The 20,945-nt window shown below is 37.6% G+C and overlaps 2 protein-coding genes across 3 annotated transcripts in view; one reads left to right on the top strand and one right to left on the bottom strand.

Annotated features, from left to right (window-relative positions):
- The window catches only part of LOC131683780 (fibroblast growth factor receptor 2-like), a 164,929-nt gene that overhangs the window by 43,233 nt on the left and 100,751 nt on the right, over positions 1 to 20,945 (bottom strand). The window lies entirely within an intron of this gene.
- Positions 1 to 20,945, top strand: part of LOC131683775 (acetylcholinesterase) — a 403,722-nt gene that overhangs the window by 41,522 nt on the left and 341,255 nt on the right. Inside the window, exon 2 of one of the 2 annotated variants that reach the window (XM_058966068.1) lies at positions 11,631 to 11,711. The exons of the other annotated variant lie outside the window; for it this stretch is intronic. The gene's annotated coding sequence lies outside the window, so the exon portion shown is untranslated. The remainder of the gene's footprint in view (positions 1 to 11,630; positions 11,712 to 20,945) is intronic. 2 annotated transcript variants of the gene reach the window in all.

Below are 20,945 nucleotides of genomic sequence, written 5' to 3' on the forward strand. Positions count from 1 at the left end.
CGCTCGCAATAAACAGTTGCGCACACGAGATCCAATATTTGTTCAATAATATTTATTTTTATTTTTACATATCGTAAACATATAAAAGGTCTACGGCTCCGTTAAGCTACCGCTATGAACCGTGTCAAATGAGCGAATTTAACAAAAAAAAATATACAATCACAAATCGTGTTCGTGAAACAGTTCACAAAGCAAAACATTCATGGTCCAGTTCATATTGTCTCGTTATTCTGAGAAAAAAAATCCGATGGTAACCCAAGAATATCATATTACGATAACGCGAAGAGAAATTACGAATATCAAGACAAAACTGTTGATGATCATGAGTCACATTACTCCACGTGTTAAAATCGATAGCAAGCTCAAGAAAAAAATATCGCCATACATACAATAATCGTAACTAAGATCCTGAAATCATGAACATGAAACACATTACTCTACCAGAATAATCCGATAATGAACGCATGAATAAAATATAAAATATCATAAGTTCCTAGCATTATGAACATCATTTAACTGTCGGTTCTTTTAGTTGATATAGCTAAATACAAACATTATGAATCAGAATCATAACACAACCAAACATTCGAATGTAATGCCATGTATATTTATAGTGTAAGCTTGTTTTTTTCGAGACACAAATTGTTTATTACTCAGGATTTCAGGTACTTGGTCACGATTTTCGTAAATGTTTCAGTTCACGAAATTGTAATTTTTTTGGAATTTAGGAATAGATTTTTCTTATCTGCCCTTCAAAAAACAGCTAAGTCGATTTACTTCAAACTTTGCATACACATTCTATGTAAAATATACCTAACCCCAACGTTGGGTTTTCACGATATTTTTTAGGTTTTTACTCATTTGAAATAAAAATTGCTATTTTCAATTAAAAATTCAATCCCAGTTGAGGAAGTTGCAATTTTCTAAGTGAAAAATCTGTGGTCACGTCTTCCTTCGAGAGGGAAGTTTTACAAAATCTAAAAATAAATTCACAAATCTAAATATTGTTTAAAAATGGTTTGCTTAAAGTTGTCAACTACTTCACGAACAGAAAAACGAATTGTTAATAACTCATCTGAAACCATGACTGCAGTTCACACAAAAAACTAATATTTTCAAGGATGAAGGCGTAATTGTTCCAGAATTCATGGCCAGTTGTTTACGAATGCACAGCCGTGTTAGTTTCACAAATACTCTTAGGAAGTAGCGAACAAATTCGAAAGCTGGTTATTTGCTAAGAAATGACATCAGATGACGGTAAATCCCGAAAGTCTACGTCAATATAAAACCTGCAGTTTGACGTCATTACCAATAGCAGTGAATTAACATCCGATCGTAAATGGAGTTCCGAAATTTATTGCTTTCATGTTTCGGACATTGCCGCTGATTGTCGATAATTGAATGACAAATAGTTTTAAAAGTGCCAAGTTGCTCCGCCCATGATATTTCGAAAACATAAACCAAACCACCAATTTTCATCTGATTGATTACCGAGGGCCGCAAAAGGTAGACCTTGTGTCCCGCAGGTTAACCCAAACAGACCCCCTGCATATTATTAACCATATTTAACTCAGCGTTGTCTTGATTAGCACCCACAAAAGCAGCAGTCTACATCTTAATATGACACCTTTAATTAAGATACAAAAATATTGTGGCATTTTTCGACCGACATTCACCGCACGAGAGCGAAGCTGCTTACGTGTGTTTGTGCACAACTATGCCGCTTGGACATATTTACTAAACGGTTTTGCTTTACCACTTACCGCGCACCATAAGGTATCTCAATTCGGTACCGGCATTATTATGCTTTTGGTTCCCTTTTTTTCTGCAACCTCCTTAGTCCACGTATCGAATCTCTTTTTTTCCTTGTTTGACTCTCAAGACCTCGGACGCCCGTTTTGAGGTTTCTTGTGACCAAACAGACAACTTTTCGGCGCACAAAGGCAAAACATGTCGAGCGGGGCACAGTGGATGTTTTTGGTGGGTATAAAAAAGGGGGGGATCGGTTGGTCACAGTTTAACCAATTTTTCCCGTATGACGAGTAAATCAACACGTTAGCAATATTAGCCTTAACGCTTCGTCATCAACTATGTGAATATGTTTTGAAATAGAATATTTGTAAGTTCGAATCTTTCAATATAGAGCACTGTTTCGAATTTTCGGCAAAAATTTCGCATGCGGTAATAATAAGAATAATAAGATTTTGAATTATGTTAGACTCATAAATCACGGAAAAATTGATTTCTCTAATCCCAGTGGAAATGTGGGGATACCAGATACCTTATACAATATATTTGTAGTTCATTAACTTGATATGGGTTTGACTGAGTCGTGAATCTTTTATATATTTATAATGTGTAGGTTATAGAAGAGGTTGTTAAATGGTTAGTGGGCATCCCTCGGATCATGTCACCAATATATGAGAATTTACCGATGTGTGCGGAGACTATTTGCCTCGGCAGAGGGCCGTTGTGTTATGCATACTTTTGGTTTTATTCTGAACCCATTGCAACGACATATAAATCCAGCAGCTTTTTGAAACTAAATTTTAATTTTAATTGTTCTCTCTATAAACGATATACGTAACCATATTAAGAATTATGACTAAATTTTATCTGCTTAAAGTTCACGAAAGGTATTCAAAAAATTCGCACTTTTTCGATAAATTTAACGTTCACATATACCAACATGACTAATCAGAAGCCCGTAGAGCATGGACGATAAGTTACGTGAACTATGTCATCTACTCTCAACTTACTTCTAAGGCTGTGAACCATTTGGTGAAATTTTTAACTTTTTTTTTAAATCTGACACTTCGAAAGGTATTTGCAAAATAACCCTACTCTGGAGCATGGTTAAAATTGACAGAGCGATTGTTAAATTTGACAGCTCGATGGTTAAAATTTTGCCCATGATGTAGAATAAAAAGGTGGAAACATTTTCTGTACCTAATTGAGGTTGTCAATATTTTTCAATACAAAATTAAGGGATAAAGATGGAAACGATAACGTGTTGTGTAAAGATTTGTTTGGGTTATTTCATGATGTGGATGTTTACTTTTCGAGGGTATGACTGACATACTTAATGTAATAAGAAAAAAACTAATTTTAAAATATCGACAAATGTTCACACCTCTACCAATTTGTGGTCATCGCAGCTGTCAATTCTAATTAAATATCCATATGTCAACTATTGAAATGGTTCGCTTTCTCGGTTAAATTTTTCCATTCAAGAGAAAATAACTTTCGAACTGTCAAATTTTAACTAAAGGTTAAAAAACGCCAAATGGTTCACAGCCTAAAGCTTTACGCTGAGTTTTTAGCTTGAGTAATTTCGAACATGATTCTCGTCCTCTATTCTATGCTGTCAGCCGATTTTGGACATTACGATCCCACTCCTCCAACAGTGCGACACGAGCCCAAACAAACTTTCCCGCGGGAAGCCGTCATCATTTATTAACAGCCATTCAATTCACGCTGAATCACGGATTTTTTTCTGGTTGTTCGGTGGTCGACGCTCTTGTTAACTCTGATGTACAACAGAAGGCGCAAATAACGTCACTTGTTCCAAGTGGATGATGGCGAGAAATTTAATATCATTCCGACATCACGACTAATAACTGACAGAGCTGTTGATGTGCTGCGGTTGTGTATTTTATGATGTCATATCATCGGGTTTTTTGTTCACCTCAAGCGAAACGAAATATTTGGCAGTCCGACCCAGTGATAGTCAGTCGCCACCCAAAATTTGGCTAATTGAAATATTTCGCCTCACAATCAACGCTAACTTCGGCCGAAATTATGCAACAATTTGCGCAACCTAATTAAGTTGTGTTGGCCAAAAATCCCGGGAATTAGCCTAATGATAGTGATGCTCCATTAAAGGAATCTACACAAAAAAGCAACGAATTAAACATTTTCGAGGAAACGGAAAATGACCGCCCGTATGTTGCGCGGACGATATGTCGAGAATCGTACCTACACTGAAAAAAGACCATTCCTCTGCACGAAACAGCAAGAAAGTGCTGTTCAAAGTTTAACACAGAAAAACGGTTGACCGAAAAGAGGACTCGGGAAAATTATCTTCTGGGAGTCTGGTTTGTGTTTCTCTTTCGGCGAGGGTTCATGCTAAGGACCACAATTGAATACTGAACGTTCCACAACGACAGCGGTAGAGTAAAATCATCCTACCTGATATTCTCGGAAAGTCGAGAAATTCCAAAAGTAACAGAGCTGGCGACCATCAGCGGGTTCTTTCTCGGGGGCTCCCGATTGAAAAGGTACATTAAGATTCACCATTGATTTACTATTGGATTGATTGTTGCAAGAACTTTGCGATTTTCAAATATATATTTCTTTATTTGTCCTGACGTCAAATTTGATCGAAAAATACTAGTTTAACACACATCAATGCATGGTTTATATTTGAATTTCTTAATAATAGTTGTCTTTTAAAAGAAAGTTGAAATATGCATTCAAGAGTACTTATTTAAAAGGTCCTGGAAAACACTGCAGTTATTCTTTAGCGTTTTTCTTGTCAACTTAATTTGAAGCATATTTAAATATGTCGCAAATATTAAAACGGCCAGGCCTACTGTGCAGAGTTGTGTTTGAAGATGTTTCAATATTATACGGCAATTGAATTATTCACTTAGTGAACAATTCAACCAACGAATCGTTTTGAAACTTGAATGAGGAAGAAACGAGGACAACCGTACCGACAGTTTCAGATTATAGGGGGTTAGGATAAAACGTTGGAAGTGACTTGGCTAAGAAGGTTAATGTCACTCCTTTGGTCCTTTGGGATGGGACAGAGGTATTTACACCTTGCCCTGGCTAAAGAGCCTAGGTTAAAGCGCTTTTACTCGCTCTTCAGAAAAACGAGGTTAAGTCAATTTAAAAAGTCTCAAGAGCGAAATTTCAAAATATGATCATGAAAATTTTTCGGCTTTTTGTAAAACTCTTGTTATTTTGATAAATACTGGATATAATGAGTTCTGCTTTTCAGTATTCGTTAGCTATGTAATAATCACATGCTGTGCTGTAAATAACTCAGTTTGTTTACATTTGACACCAAGAACCATTTGAATCAGCACTCTTGCTTTCATTTCAACTACAAGCAGTTTATAGCACATCTTTTTCGTCCTTAGTAGGCAGGGACCAAAGTTTTCGTTGTTTAAGAAATTGCGAAAAGTTGCAGACAATGCGATAATTTCGTGGCTTCTAATAATGTGATAAAATAAATACAGGGAAAACAATCAATGCATAATATTATAGCAATTATTTCTCAACAATTATACAGTATCTTGATTCTATAAATTGATATTGATGTTCAATCATGTGTTTTTACGGGAGCATTAGTTATTCTACAATTTTATATTGGTCGCGAAAATATCATCTTATATTATACCGCGAATAGATGAGGTTGGATGCTAACTTGACGTGACAAGTTAGACAGCAAAAAACGTTATATCACATGTTTCGAAAATATCAAACTCTGATAACACAGTTAATCGTGACTGTACATCACACATAAATATTCAGGAATGAGGCGATTCTTACACTCAAATTAATGACGTAGTCAGCAAATTGATACAAACTTGAAGAGTGAATCTAAAACTGCCCTTCAGCCCACTAATAAAAATTTCTTTAATATGCTATCAAGCTCGTACACTTATACCCAATAAATAATACTTTACAGCCAAGAAATATATTTTCTTATCAAACTAATATATCTTCAACAAAGTTCATTCGAACAGTCTTTGAGATGCTGCCTTATGCGGATCTTTTTTCGATTTGAATATTTAACAAGAATGAAAAAATCATGAATAAATAAACAAAAACTGATGCAGGGTTATAGTGTTCTGCGTACGCAGTTTTCCAGTGCGCGCAGGGACTTTTTCTTCGAATTTCCGCCATTATCTGCCGCACTTGTTCATCTCCGCGACTATTTTCCCAACATCGAGCGTTCAATGCAGCATCCTGGACAGTCTTTCTTTACTGCCGCTGGATAATTGAGCAATAAATTTCCAATGAGTGGAATCCATCTTATTGTCGCGGTACCGCTGTAGCACCTCTCGATTGTAGTAGCAGCTTGCAAAATCAGGCTAGAACTCTATAAATCAAGATTTTGGAGGTATATGAAAGGATGTCACACATCAAATTATATCACGGAAAAAACTGTAGAAAATAACCCATTGGGTATTTTCTCTTGAAAATTTGGGTAGAAGTAGTTTATAGTGTATTGTTTTCACTGTCAGTTTTTCGAAAATTGGAGAAAACGGCGTCACCTGAAAAGCAACGTCGCGATTGATTATCCACAAGCACATGGAAAATCCTCAACTCTCTCATCGAAACATCGGGAAAAAATTCGGAATCGGTGAGTAGTGTGATTAATCGCTACTACCAAACTATGAGCATCGAACGGAAGGAGAAATGCGGTCAGAATGGATGTTCTATTAGTGATCAGGATCACAAGCGTGTAGTGAAAGCGTTTAAGCGGAATCCCCATGCTTCGGTCAGGGATGTGGCCAAAAAGTTGGATCTGTCCAAGTCTTTTGTTTATTTGTTGTATCAACACCAACAGACACCTTGGCCCCAATGGTGGTTCTTAGCCTAGTTACACTTAAAAAAAATGTGGGTTTCCGTACAAAAGAAGCTGCAGCCGGATGTTGTGCAGTACCTAATAAGTGGGGTTAAGCGTAAGGTGCGAGCGTACGGTTATAGCACTGAATAAATACTATAACCGTACAATAAATATGTCAAAAGCTTATTAATGGGTTAAATTTTATTGGCTGAAAGTTTGCATCGGTTCACTAGGTAATTTTCTACAGCGTTTTCCAAGATGTAATTTGGTGTGAGAAACCCGTTATTGCATTACGCCTCTATAGTGGTGCATCGAGGAGACCAAGATGGCTTATGGGCCTTTTTAATGTTTTGAGTTTTTTCATATTTTTCAGAAGTCCAAACCAACGATCAATCATTAGAAATGTGAAAGTAGAAACCTATTAGTGTAATAATAATAATTGTAAGTTTTAGCACTAATGTACAATTGTCACGTGCTAATCGTATGTTTATCTATGTATGTGTTCGTCTCGCTAATATACGAATTGACACACGGTTATAAAATCGAATTTATTCACGCGAGTTATATACACGCTAGTACACTCGACATACAAACGTCCACGCGACATACAAACTCCCACGCAGTATACAAGCCCACGCGATCGGACACGTTAACTTATCAACGCCCGGCCCCTTCGCGTTTATACACAAAGATAAAAATCGCAACTACCAGGGCCGTCTGTCTTAAAACTACTCGGCGCCCTTGGGCAATATTGAACGAAGGGGCCCCTATAGTTTAACAGGCGGAAACAGATTAAGATTCAACTGAGAAAACCGCGAAATGCGGCCATCTTTGAAAACGAAAAAACAGTTTTTTCACACACCGTTTGCAAAATCTGCATAATAATCAATCAATAGTATTCTAACAATGGTCGATTTTCAAACGTAAAAGATAGTGGAAGAAAACTTTTTTATTCATTTTTAAAGAGTGTCGCTTCTGAGGCTTTCTCAGGTGAACCTTAAGAGTAACATTCGATGAATAAGATTAAGCGTCACTGCGTTCACAAGTCTATCGCTGAAGTATAGCACTTTTTTGTAGGTTCGTAATGTTTATGTTATGTAAATTTGGGGAAATTTTTGGTATAGTTTAGGAAATTTGGATAGATTTCATTCTATAAATTAACATAACCAGAAAATTTAGCCAAGCAAACGTAAGAAAATTCAGCACGCACCTCGCCAGAATTCGAAAACATCTCATCGCAAGCTAATAAACGACGCCGTGAACGTCACAATTTCGAGACTGCCTGATATTTACCGACAGAGATAAATTTAATATGGCTGAAACATACAAACAAACAATAATTCGAAATTGGCTAGGATTTTTGGTCCGGCAAGCAATCTGCAATGGCGGCAAACGAAACCAGATTTATATCACAACCGGGACTATGAACTAGGGGCATGGAACTTACCACAAAGAGTCACTTCAAAAACGTTGACTCTTTTAGACAAGACTGTGGTTCTTCGGTGTTTTGGCCTAATTTTACATTCTAGAGTTGTATAGACTGCCCATAATCGCAAGTCAGTCCCATGTTCTATGGGATTCCCTATCTACATGGGACTGACTTCCGATTATGGGCAGTAGAGTCATCAAGACAAATTTTGTGCCCAAAGCTGCAATATATCAAACTGCTCGGAATATCAGTAAATCAAGAGATACTGGACAATTACGAAGCAGTAACTAAAAAATCAGATGATGTTAAAAATGCAACGAAAAAATAAGGAGAGTAGAAGTAGTAGAAGTGTCTGTCGCCGTGATTCATAATTTATTTTTGTGTTTGAAACTAATCCGGTTTAATCAAAACTGGAATCAGATTTTTAAGAATACTCTACTTGTGCTTGGTATATCAAACCAAGAATTCCCATCAAAATGTTTTTCGAAAAAAGTATAAAAATTGAGCCGCTCTTTTCTTTTGAAGTCTTTATGGTGCCAGCACTGCAGACAACTGGTATGATTTTATGTGACTATCCACATAGCGGGGCTCCTATAATCCCGGGTCCCCGGGCCTGGGCCCAGTGTGCCCATGCGTAAAGACGGTACTGACAACTACGCCCAAGATTTCGCAAACACAAAAACGCCCCGATGATTTAGTGAACACTATAGCACTTCTAATCTGATTACCGCTATCTCTATCTCGTACAAATAAACGCTCATGCCCACGCGATCGAAAATTCCATGCGTCCGTACATCTGAACCGTATACTCAATATCGCTATCAAAATCATGGCCCGCTGCAATTGGCCTAAAGGTAAAGCGATGCCAGAATCACAACAAAGGTTTGGTTATGTTCGAGTTACGTTACAGCATCTGTGTGCGGCTAGAATGTACTATACCGATAGGAGGTGGCACGCACACAAGCGTACCGTTCAGCAATCAGCTGACCAATTTTTTTACCACGTGTTTTGAAAAACAAAAAGGTACAAATTTCCCAAACGAATCAAAATTATGCGAAGAAAATCTTTTCATTTGTATGTGCCAACATGCCTACATACAGTGATACAATTTCTAAGCAATATGAGATAAGACATTCAAGTTACAAACGATATTATCTTGCGCACCAATGCAATGTTTTGATTTTGACGATAAAATAAAGAAAAAGAACCAGAAACGACGGCAGCCGTTTTAGCTGCATGTGAGCATGTGACTCTTTTTTTCGAGAGTTCTCCTTCTGGAGCTGTAGAGCTAGATTCTCGGAAGGGCTCCCCGTCAGAATCACACACTACAATTGCAGACGAGACAGGCAATGGCGCCCACTAAAACACTGCTTTAGGCCAATTGTAGCGGTCCGTGATTCTGAATGTGATAGTTATTTTACGATTCAGGTATGTGCGGGCGTAGGAACTTCGCAAACGCGTGTATCATCGCAAAGGGCTCGAGCATTTGTACGTAACGTGTTCGACCGCGTGTGCGTTTGTATGTCACGTGTGCTAACGTGTATGTAACTTCGCGTGTATAAATTCTATATTAAAACCGTTTGCCTTTCGCAAATTTGCGTGTGTTCTAGAATGATTGTGCGCGGACCGTGTATCTGATACTTAATTTTTCATGCACGGTTCAGATTCTAGAAGAAGGGTTTTTCCATATCACTAGAGTTCCCAGACATGACACCATGGAACGTGTTATCTAGTGGATATGAGCTTTATTTCTTGATTGGTATAACTTAATGTATGGACCAAGTTGCTAGAATGGAGGGTACAGATTTGCGGACGTGACCGATTCATGATCGCGCGCGTTTGCGGGTTCGCGTTTGAGACCGCGTTTGTAATTTCGTAAGTACTAAAACGTTCACATTGTTATCGTAGTGTTATGAAGTTTGCGCGATCGCGAACGTAGATGTGCGTAGATGATCGCGAAGAGCGTAAGCCTACGTATGTTGACGTGTTTGTCGCGTGTGCTCGCGTGTATGTGACTTCGCGTGAATAAATTCGATTTCGTGACCCTGTGGCCGTTCACATATTCGCATGTGTTCTTGAATGGCCATGCGGACTGTCATTCTGATATTTAGTTTTCGGTGTACGGATCGCATTCTTACAGGATCACATTCTGAGAGTTACTCCATATCACTAGAGTTCCCGGTCATGTCGCCAGGGAACGTGTTGTCCAGTGGATTTGAGAGCTTTCTTTTTAATTGATTCAATTCAAGCCATGGACCTAGACTACTGGAATCGAGTATAGAGACTTCCGGACGTGACCGATTCATGATCGCGCGAGTGAGTGGGACTGTAGGTTCACGCTGAGATGTTCATATTATCACTGGGATGTTATTATGTCTGCGAGAGCGCGGGCGTAGGTTGCGTAGATGATCGCGAACGGCTGAAGCATTTGTATGTTTGTTCGTCGCGTGTATGTGACTTCGTGTGTATAAATTCGATTTTTAGGTAGCCATGGAACGTGGATATGAGCATCATCTTTTTTATTGGTCCACCTGAAGGAATTGGACTTTTGCTACTTGGGTCGAGAATAGAGGTTTCCGGGCGAAACCGATTCATGATCGCGCGAACACGGGCATTTGGAGGCTCACTCTTGTGAGCCGCGTTTGTGAATTATAAGTGCTAAGCCGTTCACTTAGTCACGGGGGTTTTATCCTGTTTGCGGGATCGTTGGTGTGGTTGTGCGTGGATGATCGCGAAGGAATCGAGCGTTTGTATGTTGACGTTTTTGTCGCGTGTGCTAGTGTGTATGTAACTTCGCGAGGATACATAATTTTTATAAGCGTGTAGCCATTCGCATGTTCGCGTGTTCTTCAATGATCGCGCGTGGGCATCTTGTCTAGTCTAGTCAGCTCCACTAGGACAACTCTAAAAAAACAGAAAATCCGGATATACTGCTGGCCTGTTTATGTTATTCGTTGTTGGACATATGACGATTAATGGGCGCTAGAAGGTAAGAATTAAGTAGCTTCAGCGCCTGTTTTGACCATGTTTTTCTATGTTAAGCGAAATCCATTTTCTCTAACTAATTAGAGATGAAGATACATGTTAGATCATTGTGCAGAAAACTCATTTAGATTTAATAGGTTGTTCCTACCCTGTTCATTTGACTCTCCAGGACAGCAGCCGGGTCGATGGAGGCATTTTGCCATTTATAGTGGTGAAATACATGAAATATGTTCGATAATTATGATGCAACATCATTTCATAAGAAAAATTAAATTTCATCCGAAAATATCTTATATTTTTAGGCTGATTTTCAACGAAGGGCATGAATTTAGATTTTGGTTTTTATCAAATTTATTTCAATTTTGAGTTGTTTTTATCAATATTGTTACTATGATAACGTCTGCTATAAATTTTTGGTTTAGCGATTACGCAAAATATTAAAAAGCAAAAGTAAAATCGATTAAATTATGAGAAGAGAAAGAAAACAAAAGGAAGCGCTCATTTGCACATTCATTGTTTCCAAAATTTTTGACCGACATGATTAACTGTGTGAACTTGTGTTCCAAAGTAAACCCCTCAAAAAGTTTCCTTTTTCCGAGTCTGACCATACTTCTCTATTGTCCTTTCCAGGTAATCTTTTCTGCGGGTGTTGCTTCCAACCGTTTGTGCCGGAGCGACCGAAGTTAGTTCTTCAGCTGCATCGAGAACCGGGTAAGCCCACCAACAGTCAGTAAAGGTGTGGAAAGTAAAACAGACAAGAGAACAACTGTATGCAAGTGGGGTGAGCCTCGTTTATCGCTTGTTGTTTGTACGTACACCTACAGTAACGATTGCCTTAATATATTTTGCACCGTAAGTGTCGTGTGAATGATAGTCGAATAGCAGCACGTGGTTACTCGGATCATAATAAGTACTAGCATTTACACCCGAGTAAAAGTGGAAGCTCATTTAATTTCACGGATCGTCATGAAAAAAAATCCGGAAATCGCATATTAACATTTCTATATTTACTCGGAGTATTTACACTATTGCTAAAAAATAATACACTAAAAATGAATATTTATTCAATAAGAGTGAAATAATTATTGTTTACATGTTTGAATATAAAAACTTTACACTATTTTTCGATTTCCGAATTTTTTCTTGCTGTTATTTAATTTTTTTCTCGATTTTTGCCGAAAAAAAAAGATGATTTTTTAACTAAATTAAATTTTTTGCACTTATATGCGATCATATATTTTTGATGAATCTGAAAAGAGTCTCTGAAAAATCAAAAGAAACTCTAGAGTGCTCAAATTGAGTGATCTATAGGTGAAACCCTGGGAGCGTTATCTATGTTGGCATTTGGCCGGAAGTATCTGCGATTTTCAGAATCTGTTAAATCTATCCAGCACAATTGAACCGCTTTAATCAATCCACTAACAAAATAGTGAGTGCTTTGTGGGGCGGAAAAGCGGGAATAAAATTTGCACTAACAAAAAAATATATAATCAAATGTTCCAAAAATTGTAGCCTACAACAACGGGCTCTCGGGCTGTTTAGCACAACACATTTTGTACTGTTTATTACGCGTTGCATACACAATAACAAGGATTAGTATCGACAGTGTAGAATAGCAAGAGGAATAAGTAAAACAAACAAAATTCATCATTTTTTAAAACATTCCTTTCTTGACCGAATTCTCGGATATCAACCGTCTAATCTATTTGTCTGGATGTTTATTTTTTTTTTTCATTTCGCCGCTTGTACAAATCTCCTCGCATGCCACTTCCCAAGCGATCTCAGACGTTTCCTCTCTCTCTGTCAAGCTCCCGCACCCAGTCGGCGCTGCTGTTTCGAATGAATGGGAATCTTGCGACGAGGAGCGCGATCGGACCACAGCGATAAGAGAAAGGTGTCTTTGGGAGTTCATTGTGTCGTTCGTATGCGCTGCTGGTGTGGTACCTACATCCTGCCCCGGTTCTTGTTCCCATCCTCCCGTTTTAAACCATTGCATTGTTTTTTTAGTGTATATGCTGAATCATTTCGAGCGGTGAGTCCAAGCGGGCCCTGGACCGCATTCAATTTGTATGATGCTTCACCGGTACATGTGCGAACAAGGCTTAAGTTGTTTTAAAATAATGGTGCCTTGGCCTCGAAAAAGGGTCACCCCCGAATGGCACAGTGAAGATTAACATCATGTAAATGTCATACATTACGATCGCCGGAAACCGTCATTTCTCTGATTAATTGAGCGACAATGAACTTCTGCTGAAATTGAAGTTTTTTTAATGGCGCATCTACCAGGCTAACACCAGCATGCGGCCTAAACCCACGACGGCACTGCTGGCCGGAGGTACTTGCTGCCGGATCAACACGTAATGGCTACCGAGAAATAATAATAACCGCATACATGTGGATATCGGGAGAGGGAACACGAACGAAATAATCATTATTCGCAGTAAACAATATTATTTCAGTTTCCGCGAAATAAAGCGCGACATGGCACAGACAATAACGAGCGGGCAGCGGATATTGTGCGCCGGAGACAGACACCAGCCACAAAGCAAACGCACACGAACGAACGCAATTTTACGATGACCGCACTGCATCGCTACACAATTTGCCCGGTTTCAGTCTCAACCGACCGAACATGAATACATACCGACTAGAGTTAGTTGCGCGCATGCTGTCCCCTCTGGCCATGCAGCGGCAAGTGTGACCTAAAAGTCGTCGTGTGAAACTGGCAGTTTATGTAGTACAGTGAAGACTCGTTTTTGTCAACCCCGTGGTGAATTTTAAACTGATAAAACGGGGACATTGACAAAATCGGAACATATATTTTTTTCCTTTTTAAAAAACCAAAGCTCTTAAAATATTCTTCTTATACCCTAGATATAGCCTCATAACCTTTCCTGATTATTTGGCTTAAATTTTCCTTAAGGGGGTCTGATAGCGCAAATTAATTTTTTTTTGCATATATCTCTAAAATAAGAAAAATTTGCCCAAGAAAGAATTTACTCGAATTCAACTTGGTTCATGTGCTAGAGCCCATCAAATTCCCAACTGTCAATTTTCATGTGAAGCTGATAAAATCGGGGGTAGATAAAATCGGGGGCTGATAAAATCGGGTGCTGATAAAATCGGGTCTTCACTGTATTTCGAAACAATCATAATCGCGTGCTACCTTGTGGATAAGGCAATGAGATGAGCTGCCGACAACAGAAGATTGAGGTTGACCAAAACCAAAAAATACGTATTGAGGGGTCAACTTACTATCAAAACTTTTTCTTGAAAACTAGCAGTGACATCATTTTAAGTAAATCAACAGTGAATATTTCCAGATTTGGTTTTAATATCTATTTACGAACTATTGGTTTTTTGCGACCAAGGTTACACGATTCAGTGATCGACGCACAGAGCATCATACAGTATTCAAAATTATTAAATTAAATTTGTTTCTATTGTAAAAATCAACTAAATGCTAGTATCGCGCTTTCGACGCGATCGATTTCTACTATTCACTATTCACAGTTGATATCAGTTCGAAAAGCGCCAAAAATTTCAAAAACATGGTTTCGACCCTAAACTAGTAGCAAAAAAGTATCGCCTCTGGAGCGGTGAGGGCGAATTCTTAAATAAACAATAATAGAGTTTAACCCGTTGCATTTTTTTAAGCAGTTTCGATAAGCAATATCGTAGAATCAAAAGTTTTAGGTAAAATTGTTTCGTTTAGAAGCCTTCATTTGTATGTATAGAAAATTTACTTTGTTTACAATTGTAATTATAACTCTCTTCACAATAAAGTAGAAATGATTTTTGAGTGACACATTTTACGTATTCTTTCAAAACATGGTGATGATTCACATATTATTGCTAAAACGTTATTTTGATGATATAGACGAACTGTGGAGTTATCTTATCATAGTAAATAAGCGCTAGATAACTAGTATAGACTTGCACATACCATCAAGTTAACCTTTGATTCGAGTCAACGATTGTTCAAATCAGTGTAGACATTTAAGATAGAATGAGCATTTTATTTTCCCATCCAATAGACTTTGTACAAATTGAAGCAAGTATTTCGGTATTTGGGAGATAGAATCGTTTTTAGATATAATAATTTACATTGGTGCATAATGAACACCAAAACTTGTACTTTCTGTTAAGTTTTAACCTTCTTTAGGAGTTGGGGTCAATATGACCCAAAATTAACATTCAAAATGCGATAACTTTTTAAATTTTGCACCTAGAAGTTTTGAATTTCTTGACTTTTCTTCTTTTATGAAGAGCAACGATTTTCAATAGTCATATTGACCCCGCTCTCGAAGTCAGTTTTAAGACAAATTTTCCATCGAATCTATATGAACTCATACCCAAATTATTTGCTGGAGTTTTAATTTTCAGTTTCTGTTAAATATTACCGCCTGGTTAGCCAGTGGGAATCGAATGGGGTCATGTTTGGCATGGCATAGATTTATGCAGAATCGTCATCATAAATCACAGGTTTATTGACAGAATACTAATAATAAACACTGTTGGAGCAAAGAAGAGGAGAGTAGTTTAGGGATGCGACATGATCATCTACTGAGTCGATACCTAGCAGCCACAGAAGACCAAGCGCAAAGTGCTGTGGTGAATATAGCTTCGGCTTATCATTTTCTCGGTCCTCTTTTGCTCTCGTTATCACCGATCACCAGGGCCGGCGGAATGCGTGGGTAGTGTGGGTAGTACTACCCACTCGAAGATTATCGAGGGGGGAATTACCCACTCGAAAGTTTGGAGCAAATCAAATCCTGAGATTAACCACGTATGTGCTTTTTTTTCGCACAAAATTCTTGCGTTGGAAATCCGCGATGTAAAACAATTGCATATTTTTATTCAGATACAAATTTCTTTGCTTTACAATTTAGATTTCTTGAAAATATATCAGCCCTCCCGGCCTCCCCGACACACCACTATCGAGGCGTATTGTAATCAACATCTTGAAGCGGGCTTCTTATATAAATCAAATCCTCAGTAGTCATAATGTTTGGTGGAATATTAACATGAGAACTAATTAACCTCTAGTAGTAGAACTTGGTGCAAATAAAAACTAAAAAGAGCGAAGGTCCTTATATTTAGATAACTCTATTGAATATATTGTGGCTTGATGATGTTTACAATACCGTCAATCCCATCAACCTGCGAGAGGGAAGATTTACCAAAAACTGAAATTTGAAACCCTAACAAACAAAAGTTCATATAGATTTGGCTTAAAAAGTGTTTTAAAACTGAGTTCGAAATCGGGGTCAATATGACCCGCTAACACCTTTTTCGTACAAAGAGTTAACACCTAAAGTAGGTTACTAGCGCTCTACTCTCGAATATGCAGCAGTGGTTTGGTCACCTCATTACCAAATCGATGTCCAGCCTATGAAGCTATTCAGCGAAAGTTTGTTCACTTTGCTCTTCGTAAGCTACCATGGAGGGATCCGCCAAACCTACCGTGTTACCAAGACCGTTGTCAACTTATCGACCTTGATTTGCTGTCTGTTCGTCGAGACGTTGCTAAGGCAGTTTTTATTGCTGCTCAATCAAGAATCGATTGTTCTGATCTTCTGCAACTTGCGGATTTTGACATACATCGTCGTATTCTTAGATTTTATTCATTCTTAAGAATCCCTCGAGCCAGAACTAATTACGGCTATAAACAGCCATTCATTAGCATGCGCCGTCTATTCAATCGTTGCTCCAATGTTTTCGATTTTCACCTGTCACGTAGTACTGTAAAACGATTATTTCTAAGCTCGATAGTCATAGCTCTAGTACTAGTCCTTAGATATAAATGATGTTCTGTTAATGTTAATTGTATAGTATTAGTCAATGAAATGTATCATTTGGAAATGTGTAATCTGTTGATACAAAAGATGAGGAGGTTTTATGCCGCCTGGAGAGCGAGAATGGAAGGTTGCAAGAATTTCAGCTCCAGGAGGCTTTTCCCAACTCCAAATAAACAAATAAACGTTGTCTGAAGACTACTTCAGTTTTAAATCGGAACCGCAAAAGTTATTTGAATAAAACAGGTGTTCTAAGAAACCCCCTAACATTTGACTTACAAGTCGTTCTAAAACGAAAAGTATGCAACAAATTTTTCTCAAACTTGTAGTTCTACAACTTCACTGAAGGTCGTATGGCTCTATCTGGAATGATTAACACTTTTGATCTTGGTAAAATTAGAAGAACCCTAACTGTTTACAAATAGAAGGGGCTCGTAAACTACGAAAAGTTTTCCAAAGACATAATAAGGCTAAATGGTTTAGTTTTAGTAAAATATCAAAATTGCTGCTAATGTTCTGAACATAAATCGCTCCACATTGTCAGAAAAAAAAACTCTCATGAGATAAAAAACACGGTAGCGTAATGACAAATCGTGGCAATGCTACTGAAATCATGAACATCGTTTAAATGTCGGCTCTCTTAGTTGATTATTCAACCAAGTGTATCCCCAAATTACGAGCAAGAATCTTAACAAAAACCAAACATGTCCAGGGAACAACACCATGTAACGCCATGTATATTTTTGGTTTTTTTTTGAATACACGAATAATTTCATGATTACGAGGTTTATTATTCATAATTTCAGGAACCGGGACACGATTTTCGTAAAGGGTTCATTTAACGAAAATGTGATTTTTTCATGAATTTATGAACTATTTTTTTCCGTACACCGGCAGATAGCATTTTAGAGTATTCACCCCGAAAAAAGAGTATGCTAATACCCGCCGCATTTCGAAAAATATATAAAAAACTATACATAAAAGGTGCTTATTTCAGTACCTGTGTCGCTAAAGACTCCAACTCTTTGCATGGAATGCAGCAAATGTAATGGAAATTCCATTTGACGTAAACAACTTAAATTTTTATCATATAAATTAAACTAGTGTCTAATTTAATGTAAAACACGGCTGAACAAACTGTAGAGCGGCAAATGATGGGTATTTTTACATGTTGCTAAATGTAAATGTAAATGTAATTGTTGATTTTTTTTTTCCAAGTGTGTAGTTCGTAAACAAGTAAACACGTCGCAACTTCGCTTCAAAAGTCTACTGGAATCGATTTCAAACTTTGACCTAAAGGCATTACCGATTAACGAAGTTCTTATTGTAGTCGAAAAGTCAACCTGTGTTATCGACGCAGATGAAATTGAAATGAAAAGCTTACAGGAACGGTAGGACTTCGTAAGTGTTCATAAGTGAAGAGTACATAGCGAATGTATGGTACGCATATATACATTGATAAACTGTTATCGATTCGCTTTCTGTTTAATATCTATACTCAAAACATAACTTTGCATGCAATATAAATAAAAAAAAATTCTAGTGATGAGAAAAGGATGTGATTAGGAAAAATCAAAACTGTTTCAGTGTTTTGAAATCGAATTGTACGAGGAAATCGGCCAAAAAAATTGGTTTACGACCTCTAAGACTAATTTTGGATCAGTTGCCAAACAGGGACCATTATATTTTGTAATAATTGTGCTAAGGTGTTCCTCTATATTCCCGAAGCTTCAGATACATTAAGACCATATCCACAAATGACATATCATTCTTTGAGCGGTTTTAAATATTTCCCCAATCGTAGCATTAACGATATAGCTTCATAACAAACCCAAATTAAAATATTAGTTTTTCGACTGCAACGACAGATACCTTGCTAAATAATATACTTCGGAAATTCACGCAGATTCAACCGTGTACAACAAGTTTAGACTCACCAACAATCATTTCAGTTAGTCAAGAACAGAGTCTGATGCAGTTATTTGCTACCTTCCACAGTTATTTGCTGGTGTCTCTTATTTTTATCGTACACAGGATCACCGCACAGCAATTAGGAGTGTATGAGTTGCACATGATTATATTAATGATAGAGGACAGTTCATCTTGTCCGCTATTTTGTTTTTCTGTGTTGGGTATTTAATGAGTGAACGCCAATGCCTCGAGTATTTTAATGATGGCCAACATAAAACTACATAGCTGGGTATGCTCGTTATCTGCTATCGCCGCATAGCGTCACAAAATACCGAATACCCTCGTCTAATATATAATTAATGCTACGTCATTTATGGCTTTGCCTATATTGAATACCTCTTAGTATCACTTAGATGACATTCAATACGGTATACAAAATAGAACAAAACAAAGAGTGTTTGTTCCAGTATTTTTTTTCAATAAAAATGCGCGGGAAAATGTTAAAACGCGAGAATCTATGGATGGTAAATGTGATGTGATAATTTTTTATCGTGAATCTATTGAAGCCTGTAATATGGCGAAAAAACAAACGATAAAATAAATTGCATGGGATAAGGTCATTAATGAAACTATGTATCAACACATTTGAAAAGGATCGATTGAAATTTGTTGGACAAACATGTATTTTTAATGACTTTGGCTGGAATTGTTCAACTGTATTTTGTCGTGGTTCTATAATTATGATTTATAGTAATCCATTTACTGGTTCGTTCGGACTTCCGAGGCACGTGTGCAAATTTCCGTCGCACACACAGTGGTGCTTCTAACATGTAGTTATTGGGATATAATTTTTAGTATATCATTTAACATATAACTCAATGAAATACCATGCCCTTTCTAGATACCATGTGAAAGGTCTAGTCCGGACGTAAAATTAATGAAACCATCCCGTCAACTGTTTACGTTTGCAGGGCCAAAGCGTCGTTTTCTTTCTCTAATCCACAAACGCTAACATCATATATGTAAATCTCATATCACACCCGACAGACTAAAGACCGCAGAAAAATCTTTCAGTCAGATTAACGGCTTTTTCGTTTTATGGCAAATCGAATCCCAGTAGTGAAGATTAAATAAACAATTTTTCACTTCTTCAAGGAAAGGATTGTACGACCGAAAAATCATTGTATGGTATATGAACTTGTTTTGCACGACACTATTTTTAAAGCATTATTATAAGTGCGGAATTAGAATATATGTTCCGTATCATATTAGAGACTTTAGCCGAATTTAACAACAACCTAACCTTACTGCGCGAGTACGCACTGTAAGTATTTGCGAAAAAAAAAAACATTAACGCGTTAAATGCATTCCTGGAAAATCCATTGCCAGCAGATTGGTCATACATTTCCCGGGAAACGAAACGGTCGTTACTGGCTGAGCGTACTTCTCTCTTTGCACCGACCGACTTTCGACGAAAGGCATGTGCCATTTTTGATGATGTCCATGAACAGAAATACATGCAACCGAAGCCATCCTGGATAACAATAATCAACAGCAATTTTCCCTTGCTCGAGAAACCGAAGGCAGGAAATAGTGTCGGACTCGGTTTCGGATAATGATATAAAAGCCGGTCAATAATACGAAACGTGATTCACGAGCGAAGCCAGCACAGCTGAGGGAGACAGTTCATTAAAAATCAATAATAAGCACCGTCAGTCCCAACCGGTACGCCGTAAAAGATACCGGGAAAGAAGTATTCCGATTTGCGGCAAAAATTCTGCGGTTAGATTACTTTAATTGAATAGTGCCTCTTAGACCCAGGCCAATTAACCTTTATTATTTTGAATAGTTTTGTGCGCTGTTTTCCGGTTTTTTCGACCATATTCAAGCTAAAAATAAAGTTTATGACGAAATATTTGATTGGCTAACCCTTTCGTGAACAACAACCTTTTGGACTAGTTATATATTTTGATTTAAGTGAAGTTTGCTCACAAAACAAATAAGGTTTTGAGACTACTACTTTTTATTTGAGAACTACCAGCTATAAGTATTATTCGTAGAAATGAAGCTATTGCAATTAATCTGATTAGATTCCGCTGGAGTAGGGCAGTCAAGGGCAGTTTTCATTAATAGTGAAAAAAGAAACTTGGATGTATCTTCGTTGTCTTGAAATATTTTTGAAAATTAGGAAAAACTATCAAGTTAAACTGACTCTTTGACACCATTCCGAGCAATT

Source organism: Topomyia yanbarensis, chromosome 2, assembly GCF_030247195.1.
Source record: "Topomyia yanbarensis strain Yona2022 chromosome 2, ASM3024719v1, whole genome shotgun sequence".
In the NCBI taxonomy this organism is placed as follows: domain Eukaryota; kingdom Metazoa; phylum Arthropoda; class Insecta; order Diptera; family Culicidae; genus Topomyia; species Topomyia yanbarensis.